At 39.4% G+C, this 27281-nt stretch overlaps 2 long non-coding RNA genes across 2 annotated transcripts in view; both read right to left on the bottom strand.

The window, feature by feature from the left end:
- LOC133512539 (uncharacterized) overlaps positions 1-23215 on the bottom strand; it is a 45699-nt gene extending 22484 nt beyond the window's left edge. The window contains exons 1-2 of the long non-coding RNA XR_009798204.1: positions 22885-23215; positions 22712-22799 (exon numbers count right to left, since the gene is read on the bottom strand). This is a non-coding gene — a long non-coding RNA (uncharacterized LOC133512539). The remainder of the gene's footprint in view (positions 1-22711; positions 22800-22884) is intronic.
- A 2-nt stretch (positions 23216-23217) lies between these two features.
- On the bottom strand, positions 23218-27235 carry LOC133512540 (uncharacterized). The gene is made up of 3 exons (XR_009798206.1): positions 27100-27235; positions 24101-24188; positions 23218-24000 (listed from the first exon to the last, which is right to left on the bottom strand). It is a non-coding gene; the product is annotated as an uncharacterized LOC133512540 (long non-coding RNA).
- Positions 27236-27281: the final 46 nt, after the last annotated feature.

Genomic DNA, 27281 nt, shown 5'->3' with positions numbered 1-27281 from the left:
AGTGCTGGAACCTGTCCCAGCTGTCAACAGGGTGGAGTCGGGGTAAACCCTGAATTGGTTGCCAGCCAATCGTAGGGCACATCGAGCCACACTCACAATCACACCTAGGGGCAATTTAGAGGGTTGGGGTTAGTGTCCAATTAATGTTGCATGTTTTAGTGATGTGGAAGGAAACCGGAGTGCCCGGAGAAAACCCACACAGACATGGGGAGAACATGCAAATTCCAAACAGGTGGGGCCAGGATCAAATCTGGGTCCTCAGAGCTGTGAGGCCAACGCTTTACCAGCTGAATCACCGCGCCACCCAAAATTCCAATTAATAAATAAATAAATAATAAACTCCACGTATAGTTTTACCCCTTCCCTTTCTTTAAAGATTTATAACCAGTTCTTCTTAATGAAAGTATTTCTTAGGTGACTGTTCTCACTCTTGCAGTCAAGAAATAGACTCGTATCGCAATTTGAGGAAATGAAGGGGAAAATTCTTGCAGAATTCATCAAGTTACTCCTAGTTGAAGTTAAAAATAAAACTCATATTTGAACACCAAAATATTCAATGAGATGAGAAGTGGGATGGGATCAAATGAGATCAGAATAAAAGGATGAGATGACGTGAGGGAATTAGAAGATGTGATGGGAAAATGAGATTTGATGGGGGAAAAAAAAGCAAGATGGGTGGAATTGAGACCTTTTTACTAAAATGCAACATTTGTGATCAAATGAGATGGGATGAGATGAGACGACAGGACTAGAAGTGAGAATAGAAGATTAGCTATTGTATGAAATAAAGTGATGTGATATGAGAAGATAAAATGTGATAAAGTCGGATAGGACTTGTTACAAAATAAAATGTAACAATTGAGATTATAAAAACTGTTCTGCTGTCCGTTTGTACGCCACTTGACTTCTAACAACTATGACGGTGTAGAAAATGACCGTGAAAAGAGGCGCCCTAAATCCTCCTTTTGTGTTTAAGCATGGCCTTAAAGCCGTGGCCGCTCCTTAATGCGGCGTGGCGAATGCGTTTCCGCAGCCGTCTTGCGTGATGGACAACGCGTCGGCATCAACACCGCAGCGACGGCGCCAAACTGCGCAGCGTGGTGGCAGACAAGTCGGTCTCGTGCAGGAGTTATTTGGTTTGCGGATAGACTTGGTTGCACCGGGTGCTCCCTCGCCCCGCCCACATTAGAGATGCTAATCTGGTCAGGGCTGACTGATGACACAGCTTCCTGCCCCTCACAGAACCGAGCCTCGGCTTTATCAACGGACACAAACTGCTTGCTAATTAGACTCATTTCCTCCTGCATGCATTAATTATTGCAATTGTAAATGATAAGCGGCGACTGGAGCACATCAAGCAAAAATATGAAGTTCAGCAACGCAATCCAAGAGCAGCTATTGGATTCGTTTTGGATTAACATTGCCATGTATTTTAATGTTTATTATCGCAGCTGGGAGGGATGTTTGCAATTCGTTTACTAATTCTGATTGAGGTTAGTATTTTTATAGTGTATTTCTCTTCGATCTGCCATCAACGAAATCTAACAAATCGCGCATGTATGTACCACGATCGGTCAAAAGTTCAAGTTTTTCTTTTAGTTTTTTCCACCTTTCAATTTATCTGGATTTGTACTATTTCAGTCTATTCATTGGACCTGAACGAATTGACTTTCAATTTTTTTTTTTTTAAAGTTTGAAAAAAAATTGTGAGTTCTAAAACTTTTGACTACTGGCACTACTAGTCAAATGTTTAAGAACAGACCAATTTTTTTTCTCCTTTAAAATCAAAAGTCAAGTAGATCTAGTCCAATAAATATCCATAGTTATTGGAATTTTAAATTTAAAAAAATCATAATGTATATTAAATGTGTACAGAAATTTAAAAGGTAAGTACACGATATACTATTTTCACAAAAATCTGTGTCCCTCCTCATGCCTCCCTAATTAAATCTACTTTCGTGATTTTGTATCGAAAGACGACACTACGCTTAAGTGCATTCCTCTATTTGAAAGGCAGAAACAGAGCAACAACAACAAAAAATCCAAATTTTAAAAATATTGCGATGTGATGGAGCTGGTAATTAGCACAATATTGTACAAATACCAAAATTGTCAATCAGTACAATTTTCTTCGCAAAGAATGAAGGCGAAGGAGACGGGCAGAGAAAAACAGATAGCCAAAAGAATGGCAGAAAAGTTTGGAGTAATTTTGCTATGCTTGTTCCTCTGAGGCGCGAAGGTACATCACGTTCACCTGAGGCGGCGGCTGTCTGACGCACACCTCTCCGAACACAATACGCACTGATGAGGTCAATGAAAACAGACCAATGATTACACCTTGACAAAACGTGTCACAATTCTCAGCGAGCCTCAATGGAAAATGAGGCTCCATTTCATTTGCACTTTGAAAGTTGATGCAGACTTTGAAGCGGTCTTTCATAGAAAATGGTACAATAACACTCTTTTGCTTGCAATTTTCACACGAACAATAGCAAATTACACCGGTATCAGAACAAGAAAATCTTTTATTATAATGAATAATACATGTCGTGATTGCAAATAATTGCCTCTAGGGACTTATTTGCCTGGGGTCGAGCATGGCGACTCCTTTCTAGCTAATATGAGGACGTGAACCCTCGCCCCCACTGATGAGGCCTATTCACAGCCCAGTGCCCTGTGCCCCCCCTAACGCTCCTTACGTTGCAAGATGATGAGTCTGCTGGTTCAGTTTCACTACAATGCCGATTTTACGTCCCTGTTAGCAAAGCAAGAAAATAATAGAAGAGTACTGCTTCACTATCTCCAGAGAGCTGGTATTACTATTGCGTTAAAGAGAAATCGTGGGAATGGACTTGTAAGACAATTCACCCCCCCCCCCATATAGATTTTTTTTTTTTTTATCCCCATGACCAGATAGCTAACAATATTTTCGTCATACGTATACAGTCAGGGAGATTACTAGATGTCTATCAAACATAACAACAGGAGCCAATATTTGTTCAAATAACTTTTTACACATTTTGTGGGGATTTTCCCACAATATGATTCATAATAATAAATCAAAGCGGCATCTGAAGTATCTATAATAAGAAGTTTCAGAAAAGTAGAATATAATAACTCCCTTGTTCAGAAACAAATAAAACCCAAAAAAATTTTGCGGCGACTGACACAAAAGAAAAATATATAAAAAAAACAAACACACATTAGGCCATTAGTTGTGTTAAACTAACAAAAGTATACAGTAAAACAAAATATAATGTAATAAGTCACTTTTCAATCAATACATATACTACAAAAAGTAAGAAATAGACTATCAAGTGATGCCTTGAGATATGAGTGTTTCTCTATACCAGCCGTCATTGGGATGATTTTTTTTTTTTTTTTTGCTTTGATGTGTGAGCAGACATTTGAGATATGAGTACTTCATGATGGCCGTGAACTCAAGTCAATTAAACAGCATTTTGGCAGATTGTGAATAATCCTTTAACAAAAGGCCATCAATTGAGGTTTACTGCTAGACTAAAACAATGAGAACCATACATTGTGTATTTAATACAAGCACACACTTTCGTCGCATCCATCGATGTAACATTGAATGTAAAATGCCATGGACACTGTCGAGTTATAAGAAGTTTAAACAACGTTAATTTGAACACAAAATGTGGAGCAAGACATGTAGACAAGCCAAGTACAAGACTGGCAAGTACAAACTAGTGAGAAGCTGAAACTGTCACGATGTACATCCATTTGTCTGTCTTATGCTACCCCCAAGTGGGCATGGGGCACATACCTGAAGAATAAGTACGATGTCCATTGGATTATATGTTTAATATTATGAGTGCTATTCTTTCACTATACTGTACGTTTTTTTGGGGTGGCGGATTAGTGGCTTAGTGGCTTTTTCATTCATTTCAACGGTGAAAGACAAATTGTAATATAAGTGTCTTTCAGAACAAATTGACACAAACACATACTGTGTCTAACTTTTTCTTAACTGCATAGAAATCCCATCAAAGTTAATTTGTTGTGCAACTGTGGAGTCTCCTCATTCTGCTGCCTTCTGTCCTGTCTTTCAGGTATAAAGAGGGCTTTGAGGAATACTGGATATTAGTGAATATACAAATATTTGCGCATATTGTCTTCCATTTGTAAAGAGATACCCAGGGAAATCATCAAGAAAACAAAAAACAACAGAAATCCAGGATGCAAAAATAATTGCACGAGGGTATCCAGCGCTCTCTCGTGGAAGATATCAGTGTCCGCCATGTCTGCTTTGACTGTATCTCAAGTAAACACGACAATGTGGGAAACTCCCATTCTGGTTAATGAGAAGGCCCCTTGATAGGACGGGAGCACATCAAGTGACCACTTGAACTAAAGCCACAGTGACAACGTTTTTTTTTTCATGTTGATTTTCTCAGGAATACGGAACAAATGCACTCGTTCGTCACAATATTAGCTACACCCGTTATGATGAGCTTTAACAAAACAGGAACATTCTGTCACTAAAGCTGACATGGGGAGTTTTTACGCGTTTATGGAGCTTCAATTAATTTTTTTTTGGTTTGATTTTAGGAAAATCCTTGCCCCAGAATTCTGCCATATGTACATTACTAAATAGCCAGTACTTGGTAGAAAATTTCTGTAGCTGCTTCATTGTTGTTGTCTGCCTCCCTGACTATGATTAACTTTACTATTTTAGCAAATGTTCATTAACTTAAGAGTTTTATGGATGTTGTGTACTCCGGACTAAAGAGGAAAAGAAGCATTGGTTATAGACGCAAAATGGAAAAGCCAGTATCTGTGATGGTATGAGGGCGCGTTACTGCAAATGGCATGGGTAACTTACACGTATGTGAAGGCACCATAAACGCTGAAAGGTACATACAAGTTTTGGAAAACCCATGGTGCCATCCAGGCAACATCTTTTTCATTGACACTCCAATGCCAAAACCACATTCTCCACGTTACAACGGTGTGGCTTTGTAGTAAAAGACTGCAGGTACTAGATTGGGTTGCCTGGAATTCAGTTCTGTCTCCCGTTGAAAGTGTGTAGCCCATTATGAAGTGTAAAATACGACAAAGGAGACACCGGACCGTTGAACAACTGAAGCTGTACTTCAAACAAGAATGGGTAAGAATTCCACCTACAAAGCATCAACAATTAGTGTCCTTAGCTCCCATACATGTATTGAATGTTCTTAAAAGAAAAGGTGATGTAGCACAGTTTTTTAGAACGTGTTGCAGCCATAAAATTCCAGGTTAATGATTTGCAAAAAAAAAAAAAAAAAGTTTATTAGATTGAACACCAGAGTACAATTATTTAATAGCCGAATGCGTACACTGCATGTTATACAGCATTTAGATCAGACAATCTGTAGACTAGTGTTTCTCTCCATTTCCCGCACAGTAATTCTGAACACTTTGCAATCACCAGAAGTATCAAGGCAGGGTCAAACCTGTGAAAGGAATGGTTTCATCTGTAATTTGACGCAAATCTATTACAAAGTGACTTGTGTGATGATGACTGCAATAATGAGTAGAGAGGGAGCAGCGAGGTGGAAAAGTTCTGCAGCTTGCACGTTCACTTAACGGAGTCACCATAGGAGCCAGCACTTAGCCTAATAAGACGAGTAGCCCAGCAACACGCAATTAAACGTCTTCGTTTAAAATGAGCTCTCAGGTCATGTTTAATGGGCAGAGAGCTCATCAAGGTTGGGCTGAGCAGGAGAGGAACATTGTGAAGGAATTTACGGAGGAAATATGCCTTTAAACTGGTGACAAAAACATCCTTGTAGTGGATGGTGTACATTGAGACGACCAACACAACACACCACACCACACAGCTAACCATAACACCGATCAACAACCAGAAGTCTTCTCTCCCAAACCAGAAGTCTAGAATAGCACCAAGACTTACCTGTGCGAGGCAGCATCAGTAGTAGAGGAAATACAAGAAGCTAGAGTAAAAGTTTATCAGACAAATCTCTTGTCAATCTTGTAGTCATGGATATCTCTATCGATATGATAGGCCTACATGGTCAATATAATACAAAAAGTTGCAGAAAGCCCACTTTTATTGATGAGAACTCACTACCAGTCACATAAAGGAACTATATTTTTCCGTAGTGTGCAACGTCTGCCTAGTCTCAAATTGTCACAGATCTTAATTTTCAATGAGGCTCACTGTTTTTTTTCCAAATCTGGCAATTTGGCAGATCAGCCTGTGCCAAGTTCGGCGTTTGACACCTCCCCGGCACACATCATTATTCCATCTAAGCCGCATATCCTCGCAAGCGTCACACGATTGCTGGAGCAGATCCTAGCCAATTTCGGGCAAAAGACAAACTATATCCTGAAGTGGCATAGTTTTTCAAGAGAGACAAAAACAAACATGCACACAAGCATACACACACGTGTTCCGTTCCTTAGAGGGTTACCGCATTGAAACGTAGATGCTATTTAGCATTAGCATTACATAAACAGACCGAAAGGCTCAGCTGTGCTTTTTTTTTTTTTTTTTTTTTTAAATACACGGCATGTAACTCTTTTTTGCTTCGTTTAGTTTAACTGCTAATTTAAACAGAGGTGTATTAACAAAGACTCTTCTATAAAGAATTAGTCACTATCTGCATGTATCTGTCTATCACTTGGGGTAAAGTGTGTTGAGTCATTGCCACCAGTCAGCTCTCATATATGAGGTCTTTTTGTGATATTGGAAGAAAATGATATAAGAATGTTTGTGTCGGGCCTTTGCTTTTCGTAGAGTTTTGTTACCAACAAACTCATTTTAGTAGCTAAATGGGCAGGAAATCAATTGGAAAGTCCACGCAATAGAAAATACCATGACCATTTGTGTACCGCTATTTAATCTGTCCAGACAATAATAAGAATAAAGGGTTAGGAGGAGTTATGAATATTAAGGCCGAGTCGGACACAACACTTGCGCCGTCTGGCACGACATGAGGTGAACTGGAATAAATGCTCCCGACAAATGTTATTCCGAACAATATGCCTCCAAGAGTGCAGAATGGCTGTTCAGGCGAGCGTTTTTCAGCTTCAAATGCTATTTCATGCATTAATAGTCCACAAACCGGACACGCTGACGACAAAGCCCCGCGATTTATGATTACAAGCCAAGTAAGTAGCCTGTGGCCGGCCTTCCGTCTTCCCACCGATGGGCCACTTCCTTATGCTTCCCTCACTCGAGGTCCCTGCAAACAAGGTTGTCAGGAAAATGTGATCAAGGTTGGTGCAGGCCAAGAGGAGCTAAATCGTGGCTGCGAGGATGACACTTTGATTTTTAACCATTACAGAGTTTTCATAGAGCTGCAGTCAATTTATTTTATTTATTCTAATGAAGAGCATTAGGAGGGCCATGGTGTGCTGCACTGCACATTGATCGCCTCGTTAATCACACCGCAGACATTCGCAAATCAACTTCTAACAGCAAGCACTGAATCAAGAGCAATGAAGCGTAAGCTCCTTCACAATTTATGATCTTTCAAATTGCATCTTTTCAACCATTAAATTGCAAGCTACCATAAATTTTTATCCCTTTTCTTCAGTCCCGGTATTGATTCTGTCGTGTGAAAAATAGAGGAGTTGTAAATTCTGGCAGTTAGACTGAGCTTAAGGTCTCGGAAGGTTATTAATTTACTGATGAGAACAAATATCAGGAGTGGTCAACTTTGAAAAGTCAAGAAGGGGCCTCACAGGAGGACTCTTAGGTTCAACTACTTCACTACCTCCTAAAATGCCAGTGGAGCTCGAGTCTTTCATCTCCCAGTTTTTGGGAATCATGATGAAAAATCAGCATAAAATCCTTTCTGTGTGCAATAATGACGTTTTCCAAACCACAGTGCTTCGGTTAAAGACAAAGTATGAAGAGAAAAAAAAAGGCAGTAAAACAAATCAAAGGGCCCAAAATATAAAGCCAACGTCAACACTCCCTACCTCAGAACAATTTCAATCAGGTTGGAGAGGAATATACTGTACATTACCCTTTGAAAATCTGCGCCTTTCACTAGCCCCATACTGTTTCCAGTAAATGGCATAATTGTTCTTAGATTGCATTGTACTCTCGCCAAACTGCAAGGGACCCTCGTCCAACAATACAGACAAATTAGTTCTTTATGATTGGGCTTGTTAAGCATCCACTCGGCACTTTATTTATCTAGGGGAAAAGAATGAGAAGTGCCATAAAAGTGCCTGATTTCCAGCGAGTAGAAGTTAAGGAGAAGATAAAAAAGCTTCTACACGCAAAAAGAATGGTTAACCTCTCCACATCCGTGCAGGGATCGACTCTTTAGCAGAGATTGGAGAGTGGACCTGCTGTTATGTGACGCGTGGAAAGAGCAATGCTGCATTCACAGTACAAAAAAATTCTGGGTCCAACACATGAACAGTGGAGCCTTTATATTAATCTCTTGGTGCTACTTTTTGCACTGGAACTTCAAATTCAACTTTCATTGGAATCCCGAGAAATAATGTTGCATTTATAGATGCCATAAAAGGGGTACGCAAATGACAAACGTTCTCATATACATCACTGAGACTCCAGTTTTGGAAAGAATTGATGCAATAGAATGACACAGACCCTCCCCAGGGAAGAGGAATCAGCAGAGGGAAAAAATCCTGAAAAGAAAACAAACCGTAATAAAGGGCATTAGTGCCCACAAACATTGGATTGATCAGACAATTACAATCAATCTGGCGTGTTAAACCCAATCTGCTAACACACGCAGGTTGGCAGTCAGCCTTTCTGCAGCTGGAATGTTTCCAGATGCTGCTTTACTGTGTGCACATTGGACATGTGTTCTCCTTTCAATTGCCACTCCTCCTTTTTGTCGCTACATTTTACCATTTCCAAGATTTTTTTTAAATAACTGAACTTGGATCAATGGCACAGTGTATGGTTAGTTAGTACGTCTGCATCACAGTTTTGAGGACCCGGGTTCAAATCCAGACTCGCCTGCATGGATTTTGCCAAAATTTCCTTGTTTCTCAAGTTCTTGCAATCAAAATGGACCCCATCACAACCCTAAAGCCAAACAATCGCGCCACTTTTCCAAAAAGCAGTTCCAGTAATGTGGAAAGAGAAACGTAACCAGTTTTCAAAAGTTGACACTTATCCTCAATTTAGATCTAAAAACTCTTCTCCAATATTGTGAAAGAAACCTTGCATTTTCCTTAGAGTGAGTGTAAAGGGGAGTGAAGGAAAAAACAGATCTTTGAGGCACGAATCAACTGGAGTTAGAAATAAGGGGAGTGGGGCAAACCTACGTTTCACAAACTGTTATAGTGGAAATGAGTGTGAACATAGGACAGAAGAAAAGGGGAAAAATGGCAGTGGAACCATGTTGGAGCCCTGAAGAACACCAGTAATGCCATATTTTGACAATAACAGAAACTACATACAGTAATTTATTTAAAAAATGGAAGTAGTAAAACAATCTAGAGATCAAGAGAAAAGCATGGTTGAACTCGTCCAGCAAGGGAGTTAAATGAACACTTAGTGCAAGGTTTGTCTCAGGAGTTGGAATCCCTGCATTTTGTATCTTTGCCAACTGCCAACAATGTTACACTAAGAGTTAGTTTACAGTTGTTTCTTTTAACTCAAACAACTTGTTCAAATGTCGAGAAAGAATGTAAAAATACCTTAAGCCATTGCTTGTGAGGGTTTAACTTTTTCCTAATGGCTTTAGGTTTGTACACTGGAATGGATTTTTTTCCGGAAAATGTTTTTGGAAACTATTAATACTAACAAATCAGAGGTTGACTGGCGTGTGTCCCAAAGTCATCCTTGAGGTTGGCAGAGGTTTAAAAGGGATTTCTACCTTGACTGCACAAGTGAGACTTCTGTTTTGACTCAGAGAACTTGTTGGCAGAAGAGGAATTAATAATTCTCTCAGAGAAATAGCAAACGAGGGACTCTATTCAGATTGTAATTTGCAAATGGGCATTCTCATCTAAAACATCCCGTTGATTTTACTGATGATTACTGAAATAAGTACGTGAACCAAAACACTGTGTGGCTCTATTGGCTAGCGCATATGAACAACAACATAAGGTTTCACTGAGCGACTCTTACGCCAATCCAACAAAGAGATGCTCTCGGCTATGACAACTTTTTGAGAACGACAAAAACGCTGCCTGACAAGCATTCAAGGGATGGTTGAGCACTGGCAGATTACACAGATCTTTATCTTTTCATAAAACAGAGTGCAGCGTTTAAGTGCCACTGACTGTGAATACAATCTGAATTGTAAAGAGTGTCACAGCCATTACATGGAGATGTTGGACCTGTAATGGTGGGAGTAATTGTGTGATGACAGTTTCACTGCGCAGTGACATTCTCTGGGGCATTTCACCATCCTCACGCCAGGTAATACCGGTCCACTGCGAATGGGCCGCGTCTTACAGTTGGGCGCTCCTTCCTCATAAACACCCACCTCGTCCCCCGTAGCCGTCGTTACTTGCGGCTCTGTCAAACCCACCAAGTCACAGTATAGCTGCAGGTCTAAGTGAGGTAATAAGAAGTTAATGTGCAATAATGGCATCATGGGAGACTGTTATGGAGGGAGCAATGTGGATGTCGATGCAATCTCCAAGTGAGGAGAACAAATGCTTGAAAATCAAAACATGCTGTCAGAGGATCACCTAAGCAGCAGCAAATGCCCTGACTTTGGAATACATTACAGTGGTAATTGCTCTGACAAAATTACCTTGTGTAAGATGAGCTCAGCCAGACATGCAAAATGTGCATGTCGATCAGCTCAATTTCCCGATTGCTGGAAGGCTAAAATCTCCACTTTTATGCGGAAAAAAATTAATCTAGAGCAACCTGACACAAAACATGGAATATGTTGAAACTAATCGATTTATAGGGCATAATTTATTTTTAGGATGTAAATAACTTCAAATTGTAGAGGTAAAACAAGTTACAGCACACTTACTCCAGGGTTAATCAACTCCTTTTAGTATATACCTTTAAAAACAACGGCACCTGAAACAAATCTAAAAAAAAAAGACGGAAAAATAATTTGAAAACATTAAAAAAAAAAAAAAAAAAATTTAAAATACAAACAAGACTAAAGGGCCTTACACTGTGTTCAAAGTCAAGCAATAATAATGGGCTTTCAGGTGTGTGCGTGTTTTGTTTTGGGTTTTTTTTTAGGAAAAAGTTAAAAAATGTAACTCCAGGATGATGTGATCAGCAGACTGGAGACACCATTTAGAGATTTGAAAACAAACAGCAGAATCTTAAAATTAACTCAGACAACCAGTGGAGGGAGGCCAGAACAGGAGCTGTGTGCTCCCTCTTTCGGGTAAGAGACAACCAGCAGCATTTGGAATTGAACAACATTGTTACATTTAAAAAAAAACACAACACTAAATTAAACTAATACTTAAAGTCTTGAACGGTTAATATTTTATGGACTTCATTTACTCAGGGAAAAAAAAATAGAGATTTAAACTGTCTTTCATAAGACTGTCCCGGTCAAGACAGGCAAATATAAAAGCGTTTTAACGGGACAGAAATGAAAACATTCAGATACAAAAATTCTTATTACCCAAGAATCAAGAGTTTTCCTGAGTATCATCCAAACTACAGTAAATGAAGCATCAGATGCCTAATGTGTTAGCCTCCAAGAGGAGCTGCAAACAACTGCTGTATGTTAAACATTCCCATTAATAATGCTAGAAAGGGATAAGGCCCTATTTTTGCGACCAGCCTAAATCCGGCGTGGTGGGCAGCGCAAATGTCCACCAGAGGAGCGTTAGACCAGCGTCGGTGATTTCGCAAACTGCTGCACAGCGGCGGATAAAAAAGTGGGGTGTGCCACTGGACTCCTCTCATTCCATTTAAAGAGCCCCTTTCATCAAAATCAATTTGTTTCCATAGTCACAGGTCAAAATGAGTCTGTGGCGTGTTTCAATTCAACATCTATGCGGTGTGTTCAAACACTTATTTGCAGCTGTATTACACAGATCGTTAAAAAGAATCATACATTGTGTTTTCTGGATTTTTCTTTTTAGATTATCTCTCTCACAGTGGACATGCACCTACAATGAAAATTTCAGACCCCTCCATGATTTCTAATTGGGAGAACCTGGAATATAGCAGGGTGTTCAAATACTTATTTTCTTCACTGTAGGTCAAATAGGTCAGCTCCGCCAGCAGTTAGGTGTGGTCTTAGCAGACATAAGCTAAGACGACAAAATGGTCATCCCACCTGGTGCACTTCCAAGGACACACAAGCTCTGAGCCGGAATGAACATCTTGGCGCCAACACACACAGTCTTGCGCTTGCACGACAATCAAATTATGCTGACATTTCCTATGTCTACGAAAATACAGCCTTTAATCTAGAATCACGTAAAACATTTAGTCAGTTTGCACTATTGCATGAGAGGGGTGCTGGCTGGGCTGCCAGTATTGCAGACCCATAAAGTGGGTGATCTTAGACCCTTGTTATAAGCCAGCAGACCACTGCAAATATTTTGAATTTATTTCAGGCTACAATTTTTACACTGTGCCTGAAAATGCGTGGGGGAAAAAAAACAATGGGCAATTACTGACAAAGACAAAAAAACAAAACAATTCACTAAAGGTTACTTAGTAAGTCAAATGTTTTAAAAGGTAAAATGTTGCTGTAATGCCTTTCCAGAGCAATTAAATAAATGAGCAATCTCTCAGTCTCTCAGGACAAAAGGGCTGAACAACTGCCAAGACTGAGGAAACTGTTCTAATAAATAAAATCAGAGCACCATGTGCACAGTTCAGCTTTGATTACAAATTGTGCTTGTGTGCAGCAAATATATCAGCAAAGGGACAGTAACAATCCCCCTTGTGTCTGCGATCCGATGAGGATCACCTTCACTCGCTTGAAAGGTGATTTCTGAGCAAAATTGTTTTTCATAACACATTCTGCCGGAGGCGCGAGCACATTTTTCCGGCATGTTAACAAACATGTAATTTCCATAAACATCTTCGGTAATTGACAGCTTGATTTGGGATGTGCCAGTAAGATGACAGGCTGCTCTTGGCTCGCTTTAATGCAAGTGGAGCCGGCTTAAGGCCTCACCAGGCTCTAATGAGCCTCTCAGGGCTTTGTCTGGATTAAGACACCAACAAGAGCAGAAATCTCACACAAATCCCATCTATCATTGTTTATCTTGTTAGACGACATCATTTACTGTCATCAATGATATTAAACAACTGAAGTCAGTAACAATTAGCATTTCAAATGAATTTGCATCCTCTCATTTGTTCACAACACAAATACATCTTTAATCCCCAGTTAAAAAAGGCTATAAGTAAGGACAAAGTATGCGATTTCATATGGAAACTGTAACGTATCTATTCATCCATCTTGAGACAACTGTTAAATTCTAATTTAGCAGCTTCAACTGCCCTGCCCCACGACAAGCGTCATTCTGTTTGATTTTACGGAATGTTTAAATGTTGTAAATTTTGCACGCATTTAATCCTGTGATTCCTTTGCGAGCCACAAAACACCCCGCATTTCACTAGGGCTCGTGGCACACTTTGGCAATGATATTGACGTTTTGGTAACAGCAATTTACCACATTACCGTAATTCATGAGACTTTTCAATGAATAATATTGACAAAACTTTAAAATTGTTTTTGACCAATCTTTTCAAATGACTGCTGTGAAAAAACTAGTTTACATAGCCATGTCTGCGTGCATGTACCTGTGAAGCATCGGTCACATGGAAGACATGACAAAGCTTGCAGTCAAGGGCTTGCAGCCTGAACATTCTGGTTTATTCTCATTCGTCAAAGGCCGCAGCAGCAACGAGCACAAGAGGAAAAATAGACTTGGGTAAATCTGTATTGAGCTGACTTTGAAGGCTGTTAATACATATTAATGGTGACAGGAGTATTTGCAAGTGAATACATGGGCAAAGGGGATTAAACACAAGTCACCATAGAAGGGGAGGTATCATCACTCCCATTCTGGCGTGGGACTGGCCTCTATCAGATTCATCCACATGCACATTGCCAGCAAACACTAAGCCCTTATCTCCTCACTGGGCCTCTCCGGAGAGTTTACAATTTCTCGCTTCGCTGGAGCCTGAGCTCAGCTTGTTATGGGTACAAAGGCTGCGAGGTGGCCTGCTCCAGAGCACAAAGCTCAGCCCTCACCTCTGGACACACACATTTCCCCTAGATAACGGCCAACATGTTGGGCACCGGCGCAATGGCGACCCTTCGCATTTGTGAAAAAGCACGCAAGTTGTCCTCAAACTTAGAATTGAATATGGCCGCTTCCAAAGTGCGAAATGGCTTGCGTGTCCTCTTAATGAGGTGACATGAGGCCAGCTGATGTGGCTCAGTCCCCGGGAGACATTTTGACAGAGCATCTGACAACGAAGGTACTGAACATCACAGTGAGCGTCCTCTCTGCTTCAACAGTCATCACACTGAATCACAGGGGAGTTGAATTTCATGCCAAAATCAATGCACAACATATGGACATTTACATGAAAACATACACTAATAAGTGAATGTGCACAATCTGACATATCAGGAATGTATGCAAATAAATGAAATTGAAACCATTAGAGAGTCAATGTCTATTAGTGAGTTTGGTCTAGTGAATAACACTTTTTTTTTTTTTTTTTTTTTTTTACACAAACGTGAACACCTTTGATAGAGATTACAAAACAGCTCTCAGGATGTTGCAGTGCAGTTTTCATTGTAAAGGGTGTTCTATACCAATGTAAACACAATATGACATCTCGTTATTTTAAAACATCACAGTGGTAATCAAAAAAAGTTTGGATTGGCATTCATTATCTTATCTAGTGAATTTGGTATCTTAATAAAAATGTCCTGCACTTTGCTCTATTTTGATAATCATAAATAAAAACTACTTTATTGCTTCCCTTCGCTTCATAAATTAGTGTTTACCATGAAATCAGACAATTTTAAATTTTTTTTACATGATTGTTATTTATCCCTGCAGAACGGTGGAACAACTGGTTAGATTGTTGGCCTCATAATTCTGAGGACCGGGGTTCAAATTATGGCCCTGCCTGTGTGGAGTTCGCATGTTCTCCCCGTGCCTCCGTGGGTTTCCTCTGGGTACTCTGGTTTCCTCCCACGTTCCAAAAACATCCATTAATTGGACACTCAAAATTGCCCGTGTGTGATTGTGAGTGCGGCTGTTTGTCTCGATGTGCCCTGCGATTGGCTGGCAACCAGTTCAGGGTGTACCCCGCCTCCTGCCCAAAGATATTTGGGATAAGGCTCAAGCATTCTTGCGGCCCTTGTGGGCATCAGCGACTCAGAAAATGGATGGATGGGTGTTAGTTATCCCAGTGGTACTTGAATTCTATTGAAGACTATTCAGTTTAATTGCAGTCTTTCAGAGTTTCAGTCCTTGGCTTCTCACTAAATCCTGTTGGTCTTATTACCATTCTGAAAAATTCTAGTCACATGTTCCAAAAGAAGCTTCGTTTAGATTTGCTGCAAGGGATCGGAAGTAAGTTCACACATTTAGTTTCCTGTGTATTTGAGGATTTTTTTTCAAACTATGAATTGAGGGTTTTAATCCAAGTACAGTTTGTTACAGAAATATATTTTGGGATGAAATTTGTTTGTGTTTGAAACATTATTTTTGGGTAAATTGTGATGTGCATCAGGGAAACATGCTATTGGCTAAAGTCATTTCTTTTACTTTCATTGCTGTTACTCAAAATGGAGTTTCAGTCCAAAAACAATGAGATTGAAAAAATTATTCAGAATGATTCCAACTGCAAAGGTGGCCTACAAAGACTGTTCATCGTAGACAATACAAGTTAGAATGTGCTCTTTTATTAGAATAAATAAATAAAAACTAGATGGGTCCATGTAGTGGCAGGAGATACTTCCAGTTTTTGATGTTATCACATCAACTGTCAGGATGCACAGTGCATACATAGATACATGTATACATACATTTATATAGTGGATTAAAAAAGATCAATGTGCTTCCAAGCCAGATTGCAGCTTGTCTTACACAAGGCCTCCTGATCGTTACAATGTCAGCAGACGTGCTGCAGAGACAACTCCGCCATTGTTTCCACAGGACACAATGTAATTCTATTTTCGGTTTTACTTGGTGGAGTAATTATCTCCATTGTTGCCTGAGAATAAAGAAAATAAAGTGCATGAATATGTGCCGGTCAATTGGATTCTGTCACTTCAAGCAGAATCGGGTACACAAGCGAGCGCCTTGCCAGCTTGTAATAACGATGGCGTTTGCGTGGAACAATTTGCCCTCTAAAACAGCTCATCAACACAAGAGAGTCTGTCACCGCGGGGACGGACTGACAAGTCTTGTGCATCTCTGTCTGTTATTAGCATGTCTCTGGCGACAAGCTCAATTATCTGACACTGCCCGTAATTTTCATTTCCTTTTTCTGGCACAATGTAAACTTTCCCTTGCCGTCGTTTTCAAAAGCCACTCGTTTCGGATGCTGATATAAGAAGAAATGTGTGGGAGGAGAAAGCGAAAAACATCTGCGTGTCAGGGGGACGCTGCCACACTCGCTATGATGAGGCCCTGATGGTGCCTCTGCTCGAGTGCTCGTGCTCAGATGAGTCCGTCAAGAGGAAGAACGTAGCAGAAACACTTCTGAGTCCAGTAATGAGCGGTACAACAATTATTTAAAGGGGGATTAAATTACTATTATGAAGTCTTTTTAGTCTTGCAGCTATGTCAAACAAGAAGAAGATATTGAAAACCAGCAATATGTAAAAGTGTCGGAGAAACCATTTTGGGAATTAGGTAGGTATCATGGTGAAGGAAGAAACTAATCTATATTGCTGAGGATAGCAGGAGCCGGACATTTTTTTTTCAATGTTTGAGTGACTACGGTAACAATGGAACCTTCCACCCCTTAAAATCATAATGCTGTTCATTTATTCTTCCCCATCCAGGAAATCGAGAATTAGACTATAACAAAGATTAAAAAAAAAAAAAAAATTAAAAATTAAAACACTAAATTTAACTCAAATACATTTCGACTGTCAATACATATTTGAAGATAATTGCTGTCATGCTTGCAAAGAGTGAGAACCACATAGAATTGTGGCTATATGTGAGCCTTAAAAGGTTTTCCATCATTTTAGTTTTCCTGATTCTGTATGTGTGTGTGTGTGTGTGTGTGTGTGTGTGTGTGTGTGTGCGCGCGCGCGTGTGGGAAGGGGGGGTAGCATAAACCATTCCTAGTGAACCCCCCTCAACACTATATGAGACAATTAGTGCCTTTTTTCGGATCAGTGGCTACCTAGGGCTATTCTGAGCGACTTAGTTAAAATTATTAGGCCCATTTCCATTATTACAGCGTGCCTTTAGCTAGCTAGCTAGCTAGCTATGCCGACACACTTGATATCCATCTTCCCTGCATGCTACTATGTAGAGAACAGCTCTGTGTTTAATTAATAAGTGACTTTCACTGATGTGTCTTTTATGTGGACCTACACACCGAAACAACAGGAAGCAGACGAACGGGCCTCCAGAAGCCAGTTGCCTTGCGAGTTAGCTGGCTACTAGCGCCTCTCGTTTGTACATGGAAAGCCCTGCAATGACTCAGTGGATATGAAGAGTTTTTTTTTTCAAAAGGCATTTTTTTCAGAATTACGAAACTTGCGCCAAAATTATCCAGCTCCGAATGGTAGTTATCGGGATACTCTGATGTTTGTTGAAAGTGCGACATATCGTTCTATATCAGCCAAGGAAGATCGCGTTTTATTTCAAAATGCGACATATCGAGATCTTATTTAGAGCAAAATGCGACAATTTCGTTCAATCAGCGTGCGCTGCTGAAGCAAGCAGCATCCAATCAGAATTCGTCTAGAGGGAAGTTCCGGTATCTTCCACATCATCATCCAAAATGGCTGCGCCCACGTTTGAGAGAGATGCTAATGCCGAGTTTGATTTTATGTACGAGACACCGGAGAGAATGAAGCTGGGAAGGAAAAGAAACCCAGCGGAAACGGGGTCAGAAAAGAAGAAGCGCTTGCTATGATAGTAGACCCTATTTTTTCCTCTTTGTGAAGTTGACCTATTGTTTCCTTTTTTATCACATTTGGATTTTCTTTTACATGAATTCTATTTTCTACTCTATCAATCTACTGATGTGTGAATCAGTAATGTTTCTTTTCTACTTATGAATTGAAAGAAAAAAAGACTTTTGATCTTTGTAGAGTGTTTTTGTTTACACTGAAAAATATCCAGTACAGTCAGTAGCAAACCTTTTCATTGTTTTGCCATGTGATACATTTTACCATGTTTTTTTATTAGGATCCTTGGCATGCATTTTTGTCGATTTTATCTTTACAGTGTTTCTTGCTTTCAAGCTGAACTAAGTCTTGTATTTTGTTTATCAATGTTTAACAATATCGAATAAATGAATCAGTGATTGTGCTGGTTTACTTGCAGGCTGTCCCATTGTGAGGGTGCTTTTCCTATTTAATTTGAATTCTTTCTGAAATTATTGCAATTTAATACTTCAGTTCTCATCCAAGTACCATTGTATCTGAATGTAATAAACATACTGTTTTGTCTATGATTGTGTAATGCTTGAATAGTAATTTTGTTGTTCAAAATATTTCACCAACGATCATTAATGAATGAATACATTTTTATAATTCTATGCAATCTTTTTTTTTGCCATTTTTTATAAGGAAAGTTATCGGCTATGACTTACGAAAAGTTGACATTAAAAGGAAATCAACACCCTTGGAGTAGACTCAATTTCTGTCAGTGAGCATTATGAATACTGTTATTATTACTACAGACTTATATCCTATTCTGCAGTGTTCTTTCCCCCGACAGCGACAGCTATAAATAAAATCAAAAGAAAGCAGACTCAATGAGTCAGATTTCAAACAGTGAATTTGTGAGTTTGAAACTGATTTCATTTTGGAGATGTGTGTATGAGATCGGCTACCTATTTTTTTTCTGCTGGTATCCCTCGCAACCCATATTAACCTTGGTAGAGTGGTTTGAAGCAGTTTACTTTCTTAATGATCTCACATCAACTTATAAAACAAAATTAATCAACTGAGTGACACAATGCCTGCAGATGTCAGATTGCAGAATCGCATACAGATACACAAAATTACAATGATGTAATCTCAGCCTTTCCAAGACCTCATACTGAACAAACAAACAGTTTCTAAATAACTGAAAAACACCTTTTTAAAAGAAATTCACATTTTTTCATCTCCTTTTTCAACATCTGACATTAGTGAGCTAATTGTGAAAATTGTGACTGGTGACTGACCCTTATTTCTGATACCTAACTCTCTAAATGTGGTGGTCATGGTCTTAAATATTATTTTAAAATGCTTGAAATGTTGAAAGGCAAATAGTTTTCATGATTGCCTATCAAAAGCAACTGATTTTTTAAAAAAAAAATACAGCTGCTCCTGAAGGTTTAAGTCGAAATTTGGATATGTCTCACTTTGCCAAGAATAGAATGTTTGGATATGTCTTATTTTGGAGAAAAAAATGAAATTTGTCATCAAAAAAACTCGGGGAATATTAAAGCCAATATTTTTTTGTAGTATGGTGTTTAGTTACTTTTTAGCATCTCTTTCCATCCCCCAATAGTTAGAAACATAAATTGAGTTTATTGTTTTCACTTCAATACCAAGCCCTTTTCTCAAAATGAAAAAAAACGGATATGTCTCATTTTGAAAACAAACTCTTCAATTATTCCAGCCATCGGATGCTTTAATCTGATCTATTTTTAGGGCTCAAATATGTAGGAATGTGTAGGTGTATGAAAGATGCAGGTGATTCTTGATTTACATTTGAGAATAAAGCAACGCATCGTTGCAGCTCATTCATTGGACACATCCACAACTTCGAGAGCTATTCTTTTTAACAATTTTGACACATCACCTTATACACTTTCTTTTGGATCTTCCAAATTTGGCAGTGTTGTCAACATCTGGTGTGTCAAATTTACAAGACTTTCACTTAGGGACTTTCAACATGACACTTCCTGAATTTACAGTCAGCTGTGAAAACAAGCCAAACATCATTCTTCATAATAGATTATGTAGGCGTTAACAAATAAGATTTTTTGACAATAAATACAATGTAATTTTTGACAGTACCCACTAAAGATTCTACAATACGTCTAGAGTTGCAATAAGGCATAAAAACATTTTGTTCCTTAAAAGTGCCCCCTACAGTTAGTTTTAAACCACTCTAGTAATGCAGTTGTACATTTCTAAATGACCAAAGACATATAAACATGATATTCATGAAAAAAGAAACAAGCCAAAAAACTGTCTTAAATGTTAAAAAGAACAGATTTCCTAAACATATCATAATTGTTGTGGCTATTGATGTTGATGTACAACCCTTTGCCATGCAAAAAACTGCATTGTTAAAAAAGCTGTTTTGTGACTACAACCAGCCTCAATGATTTTCTTCACTAAAGTGTCAAATATTGTCAGTCAAAAAAACCAGAGGATAAACATGTCAATTTGACAATTGTATTGTAATATTAATTTTGACACCCTTTATACTAAGGCTGTTCGGGTTTCAATTGGACTTCAGACACACACAGCAAGAGGTGAGAATGTTTGTCGGCAGTGAGCTATCTAAACCGAGGGTGAGTGTCTGCCTTGCGTGCAGGGAGAACGTAAGAGGAAGTGGTAATGATGACAGCTCTAACTCAGTACAGGTGCACTAAAGCATGGCAGGCTGTTCAATTGCCCAGAACCCATTACCGCTCCCCCGAGAGCAACCTTGTAATGTGCGAGGTACCTTCTGTAGAGCACTGACCTATTGTCAACAGAGAAATCTCTCCAATTTTTACAAGAAGACACATTGCAAAGGTTAATTCTGCTGGGTGAGATTTCCTTCCTCTGTGGGATGAAAGTGGATCAATGCGGACTTCGTAAGTGTGCATATACAACAGTGTGGTTGGTTGGCATCGGAATTTGACACTTTCTTCACAAACATTGGCGTTCCCACAATACGTAGGGAGTAAACCAATATGCTCTATTCTCACTGTAAGCAAGATCATAAGGCGTCAGCAACATTGTGGATTTCAAAGACTGTGGTTATAGAAACAATAGCGCCACAATTTATAAGTGCCCTGTAGGAGTTTTTTGCAAGACGAGCTTTCATCCAATCACTTTTCTAGCTTTGACTTGTTTGTAATGACTAGAGTTAGTGCAATCAGAGCAGGCCGGTAATATTTGATTTTTCTGTAACTAAACCCCTCAGCATCACTCCCGAGATAGCGAAAAGTCCAAGTGGTTGTGCTATTAAGTGCCTGACATTTTGGTGCCGCAACCTTTCTTAAGACTGGCACGGGAGGGAGAGTGGAGTGAGGTACAAGGAGATCAACCGCACTGTCTTAGCCGCAACATTTAAAAACACAACCCAAGAATGTACTAAAGTGTTTGTGACATTACATGTCATAAAACCATAATTTTTAGACTGCAGTCATTATGCCGTCAGTAAGACATCAACCAACATTTTCACATAGCAATGCATCTGGGATGCTTCCCCAAATCAATGCCATTAGCTTGTTGTAACACTCACTCACTAACAATACAGTCAAATCAATATGATCAATCACTTCATAAATCCTCAAAATGTCTATTGGGCTACTCTAGGCAAACTTATTTTCGCTGTCATTGTTTTATTGTACTGCAAACTCCTAATTTGAGCGGCAGGAGTTTAGTTTGTAGCATTGAATTATTAAATAAAAGTCGCATGGGACTCCTGCTAGCATGCTAACATATTTAGAACATGACAGTGACTCAGCAAGAAAAATCCATCTTGAAAATAAATTACTGATAAAAAAAAGATTTAGGTGGCCAGAGTGAGCTGGTATTTTAATCTCCCCAGTTATGACTAAAATATCAAATACACATCCTGCAGAAGATCTAAATGATGCAACTTCCTCTTGACCGTGTGATTTGTGGATTATCGCAAATAATTAGAAAAGGATAATATACTAAGGTAATAGGACTGAGTGAAAACCCAGGGACACTGCAGAAGTGTGAATTTGAATTTGTTTTCTTTTTAAATAAAGCATCTCAAAGTATTGTTAAGATAAGGAGTTACACAAATATGTGAAAAATATATTCTGATTAAATTAAATTTTGTACTTTTTATGGCAAAATCAAATTTTGGGAATCGGGGACAGATAAATGCTATTTTTCCAGTGTTCATGATCATTTAATCTTCTCAATTGCATTTTTTAAAATATGCAATCAGATCAATGTGTAGGACTCAGCTTGATTTTAAAATAGCACCGTTGATTTAACTGTGCATGTACACATTTTATTTCTTGCCAGAAATGGCTCAAATTCAGCGGAATGGCCCATAAGGACTTTAGTTTGTGAATTACATGGTCAAAGAAAATATGAACAAAAAGATTTTCATGTAGTTTTTACTGAACAGTCTTTTAGTGGCACTGAGGAATAAATAGTTTGGGTATTTATTTTCTATTGCTCCACAGCTCCCTCTACAGCTGATGGTTTCATTTTCACTAAGGCAAGGATGTGCGACTATCCAAAAAATGGCAATAGGGTGACCTTATGTCCTGTTCTAGTGTCATCTTTTAGATAGCCACTGTTTGACGACCACCTAGCAGATGCATTCCATCTGACATTCGTTACAAAGGTATAAATGGGACCAAAATTGAGCTCACCTTCGAGGCAGACTTGAGTCCTCTTCAGTCCTTGTTTTCCTCCCTGAGACGTGTGTAATCAGAGCCAAAGTCCAGCACAGATTACAGTCTTCAATCAGTCAGGGAGGAAAATGATATGTACATTATTGTCTCTGCAGCACATCACCACCACTGTCACCCTGCATGCATATTACCTGTGTCAAAGCTGCCACAGAGCCATCACGCCTCAGTGTAGATTCTCGCCAGCTCGCACTCTCCGCAGGGGGACTCTGCCGCGACCTCAGAGGATGTCGTTGACACCATTTAATGTACATTTCCAGGCACACAAACGTCTTCTGTCATATCTGAAATTGTCTTCCAACAGGATGAATAATGCTAACAGCCTGCTTTTGTCACCAAAAGACAACATCAAGAGCACACTTCTCACTTCAGACTCAATTCAAGGAAGTTGGAGCGCGGCTGTCAGATCTGACCTTGAGGTGAGTGATGAAGGAGTTATTTTGCATAGCAGCGCAAACTATGCAGCCGCTTCTCTATATCATCTTATGCAATTGTCTGGTCAGTAAAATTAGACTGAATGGACATCATCATGTGGGCGATGTGAGGGAGGGGGTCACATTGTTGTTGATTCCATTTTCACAGCTGGATGCAGATAACAGTAAATTCAAAACAGCGGGGCAGAAATTCCACAATAAAGAGTGATCTGATTTAAATCCCATCCCTGGAAAAAAAAAAGGGTAGTCCTGGACATAATTCCCCCCAGCTACAAGGAGTGTTTAATCTGAAGCTGAAAGGCACCTGGCCATGTAACTGATTGATGGAAAATGATTTGTAACCACAGCAATTTAAACATCCACATCCAGACATGCATGTATGGCGGTAACCGAAGACGGGAAAGACATGAAAAATGTAATCTGAAAGCACGCTGGATATCGAGTTTGCATAATAGCACCCCCCAATCCCTCCTTGTCCCACACCAGGTATCACCTTGAGGGATATAGACATAAACACACTGTCACGTCACAAGCAGCTTGCTTGCTTGAGCTACAATTGTGTTTTGTCTCCTTTGGACCTGTCAGTGCTCAGGTGGGAGGTCACCAAATTGTCTGAGATTTAAAAAGCAGAGAGAAAGGTGCTGACCTGGTGCTAAATTGTCTACATTGAGTAGACTGAGAATATCAGGTTATTGAGCTGATCCATGCTGAGTTTCCTTGCCGGGGGAAAATGATCAGTGCTATTGTCTGGCTGGTGCAGTTGATCAAGGGCAGAGTGTGACAGGAATGTGCCACCAATAAGGACATCCTCCAATCCTGGCAGGACGGAAGAAAAAAAAACATGCACCAGTAAACTAATCACTAAGCAGTGTGGCACTCAGGATGACACGTTGAGTCCATATGAAAGATTCTGTACCTTCTTAATCTTAGGTGGTTTAAACACAAAACGGATTTACACAGATGCAGATGTGTGACACCAACAATCCATTGTGCTGTACTTGTTTCTTGAGAAAGGAAAATAACAGTCATTTGGCAAAATTGCAGGCCCATCTTACCACGACTGGAGGAAAACCGCAAAGGCTGCACCCAAATGCAGACGAAGACGCCTTCATCCCTGTAGTGTTTTGTATGTGAGGGACAGTAGAAATGAAACATGTCATTTGCACGGTAAATGTTACAAATCGTAAGCCTGAATCCTATATTGTTGGAAATGCGATTTCATGATTACAGCATTTGCCCGTCGATGCTAGTAGTCAGTGCCAATACATCTTCAGTTAGGAGAAAAAAAATTAATCACCAGTTTCTGTAAATTGAAAATAAATGTCTTCTCCACACAGAACAGTGTTGTTAACAACCCTACCCACTTTGAATAAAAAAAGAGAATGTCTCCTACAACTAAACGTTTCAAGATTGTGAAAAATGAAGTTGTTTTGTCCACTCTAAAATGCCCTCAGCGTGTCCGCTGAATGTGCCGAAAACACGCATCGCTTAACTGCCAACTTTCAACCAAATAACTGCTATGGCCTGTAAAAATTGAGGTTACTTCATTTAGCCTTTTTCTTGTGCCAATACATCCCTACGCCTGAGCCGTGACAATATATCCTCCTAAATACATCCCACAGAGCTGTTATGGAGCTTTCCACACTGCGACGATAGGCAAGTGACCAGCCAACGTGCAAGATAACAGGCTTTCACAAGAAGTAACAACTAAATAACTCGCAATTGCGGTGGATAACCACTAATCAAAATCTAGGGTGCTCAAATTCCCCTGCTGGAGGGGGAATTTATGCCTGAGCCCTGATATGCATCACTGGGTGCCATTTTAGCCAGGCTACCCCCTTCCTCACCCAAAAAAAAATATAAATAAAAAAAATCTGTAAGTATCAAATAGTTTAAGTCTTTCTAACAATTATCTTCAAGCGTGTATTTAGAAACAAGAAAACAACAAAAAGACAGAGTGTCTACTTGTTGTATGAGTAGAACTTTTTGTGTGGTCCTAAGTTTTTCAACAGTGTTGAGAAAATCTCCTTTAATTTGTCCTAGTCTTCCTAGCACTTAAAAGAGAGAATTCAAATGGGGGGAGATCATGCAGCATAAGAATGACGTCAAGCAGTTCTCCATTCCTCATTGTGATTTCTAGCATCGTAAACCTAGTAATGCTCAGACTAATAATATCAGAAAGAATAAGCGGTCAAAGGAGTTCACATTTGTCAAATGTGCCTCCGGTTGAAGCAGAGAAGGTGATGCTTTATGCACATTGTCCCAAAGGTGTGTGCATTGTAGATTTCATTCCTGCAGGGGAGCAAAGATTATTGTAATATTCAGATTACAGCGCAAAGGAAATTAATTGCGCTAATTAACATACAAGTAAATGATGATACCGTTAACACATTTCATTAACTCAAACTGTCATTCTATGTTCTTGCTGCATTTGGTATTGCATTACAATGAGACAGATTCATTAAATTATGCAAATGAAAGGAGCGACAAGGTCTCTTTAAATAGCGGCACATTTACTTGCTTTTTATATTCTTACTTTTTATTTTCTGACAAAATAAAAGCATAGTGATTTACCCCATAAAGCTTTTCATCAACTATTTTAAGTATGTTCATACACATTAAAATGTAGTGGTCACTCAAACTTATAATTCACGTGTGCTCCTTTTACACAATATTTAAAAGAAACATCAATGAGGTCTAATTGGTAAAGCGTCCCATTCCAGCACTACTTCATTATTTAGATGTACAATGTACTGCAATCTTTGTTCATTGAACCCATCTCTGAAGAAGAAAAGGTCACTACTGTGAACCTAACTAAATCCAGATCTTGTCTCAGCACGGTGGTTCAATGAAGAGGATTGGCAATCGACCTTAGATGTTTTTAGTTGTTGAGGAAACTAATGCAGAAACGAGGTGGACTTGGGAAGTCTGCACAGAAAGGTCCCAAAATACACGTGCTAAGAGTAGCCCGTATTGCAATAGGACCTCGGGAACATCTCAGTGTGAAAACGAAATCATGCCTCCACCCCTTGTAGTGCAGTGATTCTTAACCACAGAGCCATGGGAAATTATTTAGTTTCGCTTAATGGCTACAAATACCAAATAGTAAAAATAATGTATTTTTGTTACTCCATGCAGTGAGTGATCCTGACAGGCAGTACAATTAAATGCAACTCCACCAAATAGCAAAAAGTACAATTAACCTGAGGATACACCTGCTGCCATTCATACATCAGAATAACAAAAGGTCCATAACTTGTGAGAAAAAAAAAGAAAAATAACAACCTGTGATTGATACCTGTGATACACACTTTTACTCCCTAAAAGGTTGGGAAACACTACTTATAGTGAACAGGGGACACATTTACATTCACACTGCAGAATATACCATTTTGTGAGTGCCAAATTCCAGACCCTGTGGGCCAGTTCACATCATTTTTATGCAGGCCTATAAAGTAAATACAGTGAATCTCTATGTTGCTTGGTAAATCGATTTGTCATTGTCTTCTCTAGCCAGACCATCCCTATTGGTTGAACAATAGTTGTACGCTTAACTATTTGCCGTTTGCTATTTTATATTAATTTTTTATTTCAAATTAAATTTGCTCTTAGTTTCTATGACAATGAAACAAAGGTACAACTGTCCATATGTAAGACCCACTGTATATCAAATCTGACTTTACAAAAATAACACTCATTGTGACTTGGAATACTGAGAGGGGAAGAATATCACATAAAGCTCATTGTGATGCAGTCCAGTTCTACACAACCCAAAAAAACAACAACATACTCAGAAGGAATAAATTCTACTTACCTGACATTTCAACTCAACACTCACCCCTGCAGGTTGTGTTTAGTCATGTGACTTTCTCCAACAGCATGACAAGCTCCTGATATTTTCGAGTGAGAGCTCACCTCCTATTGGCCCGAGCTGACTTCTGACTTGGTCTTTGCAACGCCAAACAGACAAGGTCAAAGGGTCAATTACGCCTCTGTGCCTCTCCCTTGGCTATAGTGACATCTGCTGGATCATGCTGTCGCAGAGGAGGCTGAAGAGGCGAGAATGAAACCTCAGCAACAAACTTTCAAGTTGGTTG

The sequence above is a fragment of the Syngnathoides biaculeatus genome, chromosome 14 (genome assembly GCF_019802595.1).
Source record: "Syngnathoides biaculeatus isolate LvHL_M chromosome 14, ASM1980259v1, whole genome shotgun sequence".
NCBI lineage: Eukaryota > Metazoa > Chordata > Actinopteri > Syngnathiformes > Syngnathidae > Syngnathoides > Syngnathoides biaculeatus.
This window is presented reverse-complemented; position numbering and strand designations above follow the sequence as displayed.